The sequence below is a fragment of the Castanea sativa genome, chromosome 1, assembly GCF_040712315.1.
Source record: "Castanea sativa cultivar Marrone di Chiusa Pesio chromosome 1, ASM4071231v1".
Taxonomy (NCBI): Eukaryota; Viridiplantae; Streptophyta; class Magnoliopsida; order Fagales; family Fagaceae; genus Castanea; species Castanea sativa.
Window position 1 is genome coordinate 48416895 of NC_134013.1, and position 6000 is coordinate 48422894.

Sequence of the window (6000 nt, forward strand, 5' to 3'; positions counted from 1 at the left end):
TACCCTACCCATGGCCATCCCTAAATTTATAATTAACTTGTTTGTTTGATTTTATGTCTAGTGCTAAAATTTCCTGAATTTTGTTCTGCAAATTATGTCTCCGTTGTGTGGTTATAAATGTTATTTAAATAATAATTTAGTAGAGGAATTTATCTTGTATCTTAATTGCTGCAATTTGTTTCTAAGAAGCTTGACAAAAGACTTTCAGACCTTGGGGCAATGGCTATTGTTGAAAAAGGTTTGGGAGATGACCAGCATCCCTCAAGGTATGTTTATGCTCGAATATACTAATGAACATAATTTTACTTGAACTTACAGAATGATAATGACCCTCATTGAATTCTTACTGGATGTTAGTCGGCAACCAACCCGTATCATGGAATTCTCTTTTTTCTTTTTTTTTTGGTTTCTTTAGATGTAGTAGAGTTAATTGAGACCAGCTAAAGGCCGCTTATGAAGTATAACCAATATATGATGTGATCATTGGACATGTCTACTCCTGTGGACAACACATCTTGTATTGATCAATTTAACTGAAACATCTACATTCTCCCAAGTAATGATAGCTGTTAGTGTGTGTATATATTTTAGAGAGAGAGAGAGAGAGAGATGAGGACAGTACACCTAATTAGATTGGATTTCTTATGTAGTTGGTTTTGTTGAGGATTACTTTGTTTATGTTTGAGATTAGATAAGTATTAGTATTTGAGTTCGGTTAAGATTAATTTTGGTATGTTGTTATCTTTATCTCTAGCCATAGAGACTCATTTATTTGCATTTTGGAATAGATTTGATTAATGAAAATTCAAATTAGATATTTTTCCGGTTGTTAGATGCTGACTCCTAATGCCTTAAGTGTTGTGTTGCACGAACATGCCAATTTTGGCCCAGTACCATGTCCGACACGTGTCGTGTCGGACATGGTACTGGTAAGACACACCCAAAACCCGTACCCAGCGTGTGTCTTTTATTTTATTTTATTATTTTTGAAATTCCGAAACAGCTCTGACATGGGGTTGACTCGAAGGACATGGCAAATCAAAACAAAACAAAACAAAAAAACAAGGAAAAGTCTGGATTTTGACATTTAGAGACACACTTACCGTTGATCTTGTTTGACTAAAGCCCTAAAAGGCTAAAATTTTCTACTTGCCTCTATCTGGGTTCTCACAATCTCATAGTCACACCAACGCCTCACACACACAACACACTCCTTTAGTCCTTCATAGCTCTCTCTCTATCTCTCATCTCTGGCAATCTGCGATCTTCGTAGATCGACGACCACCAAGCCTCACTCTCCCTTTGCTATTTCTCTCTCCATCTTCAGGTATCGTTTTCTCTCTCTTTTTGTGAGATTGTTTTTTAAAATAACTATAAAAGCCAAACTATTTTGTTAGTTAGTATAGTTTTGAAACTATTTAGGTATCTAACAACTCAAGTGTAACAAACTCGATTTTGGATTGCTAAATCGAGTACAATAAACTCGATTTTTAGCTGAGGTGGACACTTGGTCCACGTAGGCTCCGAACTTGAGTCAAACAGACTCGATTATGTCATATAGAAATCGAGTCTTATGGACTCGATTTAGTACCACCTAAACCCAGTGATCAATACGCAGAGATCAACAACCAGAGATCAAAACATAGAGATGAACAATGAAGAAGAAAGAAGCAACAATGCAAAACCCAGTAACCCAGGCGCCGATTCTAACCAAACCTAGGCGGCGAAAGCTTCAGGCGAAATCAACAAACTCGAGTCATTCCGATAACAATAACGATTTTCCAACAAACTAATTGAAAGTTTTGTAGATTTTACAATAACGACAACAACAATAACCTCTACAATCATTCCGCTACTCCGCTGCTCAACGACACCAACGCCGTCGTCTCTACTGTGTCTGGTGTGCCTAGCTTCTCCAAGTTCTCACTCTCCGACCTCAGAGCCGCCACCAACAACTTCAGCTCCGACTACATCGTCTTCCAAAGCGACGAGAAAGCCCCCAATGTCGTCTATAAAGGCCACCTCCAAAACCACAACCTACGCTGCTAGATCGCCATCAAGAAATTCACCAAGCAAGCTTGGCCTGACCCCAAGCAATTTGCCGTAACTCTCTTCTTTCACCATCTCTTCTTCAATTTTCACTCTCTAGGGTTTCTGATTTTGTTGTTTTGTCTTTTTTTGTTTTTTTTTGTTTTTTTTTTTTTTTTGTAGGAGGAAGCTTGGGGAGTTGGGAAGTTGAGGAGTTGGAAAGTGGGACGACATCTGGAGAAAGTTTTGAACTCGAGTCTGTTTGACTCGAGTTCATTGTCTACGTGGACAAATTTCCACATCAAATGCCGCATGATATTAAAATCAAGTTTATTGTACTCAATTTAGCAATCGAAAATCGAGTTTGTTATACCCATGTCGGCATCCGTGCAACATAGCTTAGGTGTTGATTCCTAAGGGTCCTTAGGTGCTAATTCTTGAGAGTTTAGCTTGGTGTCTATTCCAAGTGACCTAAGTGCTAATTCTTAGGTTTATCATTTAATGTTCTTGTTCCTTTATTTTTGTCCTGCATCAAATTGGTGTCAGAGCTAAATCGATTCATTCAAAAAAAGAAAAAAAAAAACTTCCTTCCGTGTTTCTCATCCCATCAGACCACAGTACCAACACAATAGCCAACCACAACCCACACAAGCAAATCAAGTCCACAAGAAATCAATGTCGTCGTCAGCCTCCATCACCAGCAGCATTCTCCATCACACCGGCGACTTCCAGTTTTGTCGTCCAGCGCCACAATGATCAGGGGCGGAGCCAGAAATTTTGGTTTGGGGGGGCCAAGTTGTGATGTTAATTTATTAGTTAAGACATAGTTAAGACAAACCTCTATACACACACATATATAAATTAATTTACTAAGAGAATTTATTATCTTCTAAATTTTAATGAGTATATAAAAGTCATGTATTTCTTCTATTAGACAAGTACAAAAATTTATCATTTTCTACATAGTTTAATTTGTTAAACCTCTTAAATTATATGATTTTAATATAATTTCTCTTTCTTTTAAGAGTACAATTAAAATGACTCAAAATTGGGGGGGCCAACTTCAATTTTTACATGCTATATTTTTTAAAATGTAAATTATATACATACTATAAATTAATTTTTTAAAATTTTGGGGGGGCCTTGGCCCCCCCACCCTTGTGTGTGGCTCCGCCACTGACAATGATGATGATCCAGCCTTCAAACCACCATCTGCTTACTACCAGACCATCTCTGTCGACCCACGAGCCCGATCCTTTTCATTGTTGTACCGCCGGAAGCCATCACCTTGTGCGCCACCAACACCAGACCAAGCTTCACCGTAGATCTTACTACTCCACACTTCTCCTTCTAATGGTTTGAAGTTTCTGTTTGGGAGTAAACAGAGAGAAAAGAAAAGGATTTTTCCAGCGGTTAATTCATACGTGGTAGCCAGCCTGTCCAGTGGACCCACACAAGTTGGAATTTTCTTTCTCTTTTTAGATTTAATTTGCTGGTTCAAAATTTTTTCAATATATTCTCTACGTGCTTGGTTAACATGCCCTTCATAAACAATACTTGAACCCGACCTTTTTTGTTTGACATTCTAAACTGCTGGCTTTGATAAATTATTGTTTGTTGCCATAAATTTCTTCTTACCCATTCAAAAAAAAAGTGTTTTAAATCCTTCAAAGTAGCTAAACCTTATTATTAGTTGTGGAGTTAGTCTTGTTCAGTGTTAGCATACCATGCTCCTCGATGTCTCCTTTCTCTGCCCCTTTAGTGAATTTTGCTCCTTTATGGCTATTCGAGGGAGATATTTGATGTCAAAAGCCCCTATGGTCCCCCCACTTTGCCACTCTCCTGGTGAAATCTGACTTCCAGAGCAAAGCCTGTAAAGGAAGTTGGGTGAGGAAGACAACCGTATAGGCCTGGGAGTAATATGGAAGCTTCTTCATGGCATGTATGATGACCAAGATGACCTTCTCCAAAGGGAGAAAGTGGGTTTCCGCTTCTTGGAGGGACTTGGTCACATAATAGATGAGTTTTTGCACCCCCTCTTCTGTTCGAACTAGAACTAAGCCAACCACATAGGTCATAACTATTACATAGGCATACAAGATCTCCTTTCTTTTAAGTCTGGATAAGTTAGAGGATGGGCCAAATACTTCTTTAATTCCTCAAAGGCCCTGTCACATTTCTTAGTTCACGTAAAATCCTTCCATTTGTGAAGCAATTGAAAGAATGGCCTACATCGGTTAGCTGACCGAGATATAAATCTATTCAAAGCGGCTGTCATTCCAATCAGGTGTTGTACCTTTTTGGGTTTTGAGGTGGGTACAGACTATGAATGGCCTTGATTTAATCAGGGTTAACCTCTATTCCTCGATGGGTGATCATATATACCAAGAATTTTCCAAATCCCACTCTGAAGGAACATTTAAAAGTATTCAAACGCAACTTGTATTTCCTTAGGACTGAGAAGACTTTATCCAAATCTCCCAATTGCTTAGATACTTCTTTACTCTTCACCACCATATCATCTATGTAGCCTTCCACATTTTTACGCAACTGGGCTTTGAACATTCTTGTCACCATCCTTTGGTAGGTGGATCCATCATTCTTTAAGCCAAATGGCATTACTCGGTAATGGTAGTTCCTAGTTAGGATGAGGAAAGTAGTTTTTCCTGTTCGGGCAATGCTAATGGGATCTGATGATAACCCTAGAAAGCATCTAGGAAGCTCATCCAAGGAGGACCAAAGGTAAAATCGATAAGCTGATCAATCCTTGGAATCAAGAAGGGGTCTTTGGGGCAGGCCTTATTAAGGTCGGTAAAGTCTACACACAATCTCCACTTGCCTGTTTTCTTCTTGACCACAATAGTACTGGCCAACCATTTAGGGTAAAATACTTCCTTGATAGCTCCTACCCTTTTCAACTTATTAACTTCTTCTTTTACTACATCCACGTTTTCCTTGGAGGAATGCCAGGGTTGTTCTTCCTTGGTATTGCTGCTAAGGTGATGGCATATAAAATTTGGATCAACTCCAAGGACTTCATACATGCTCCATGCAAAAACATCCAAGTTATTCCTTAGGAAGGCCAACAGTTGAACCTTCTTGGCTAAAGGAGTTGTGTCCAATTCTTCACATTGTATATTGGCTACCCCCGTCTCATTCAGAGCCCTATTCTCACCTATTGCTAATTGCTATGCAACGGGGTTTGAGTTCGGATGACCGATCTACAGTGCCTGATGCCTCATCGCAGTAACTATACATTGTCTTATAACTGTTTGACATCTCAATAACTCCTTAACGCACCCTTCGGTTGGGTACTTTACTTTCACATGCAGGTTGGAGGATAAGGTCTCCATTGCATGAAGCCAAGGCCTTGTTAGAATAGTAATGTAAGGAGAATAGGCATCTACTACAATGAAATCCACTTCAACTACCTCGCTTCCTATCTACACTAGCAACCTGATCATCCCTATAGGGGTAACTGTCTTTTCATCAAATCCAACTAAGGAGATATCACACTTACTGAGATCCTCGGGCTTTAACCCAGGCCCCTTGTATAGATCTGGGTACATAATCTCAGCTCCACTTCCTTGATCTACCATCACTCTTTTCACTTCGAATCCTCCAATTTGGAGCGTAACCATGAGAGCGTCATCATGGGGCTAGAAAGTGCCTACCTTATCTACCTTAGAAAAGCCTAGGATTGGCTCATCTTTCCTCTTACTCCACTTGGACTTCCTGCGCTCTTCTCTAGCTGTTAGTTGTGGAGAAATGGCCATCACCCAGACGAGGTACCAACCTCCCTTCTTGGAGTAGCAAAAATAACGTTAATGGTCCTTAAGGATAGGGGTGGTATGGAATCCCTTTGGAGACTAGCGCCTGACTGCTTTCCTCACCCAGATGGTTGGTGCATAAACTGCTTCAGCTTTCCAACTTTAGCTAACTGATCCAAAAAATCACGCAGTGTCCTCCAAT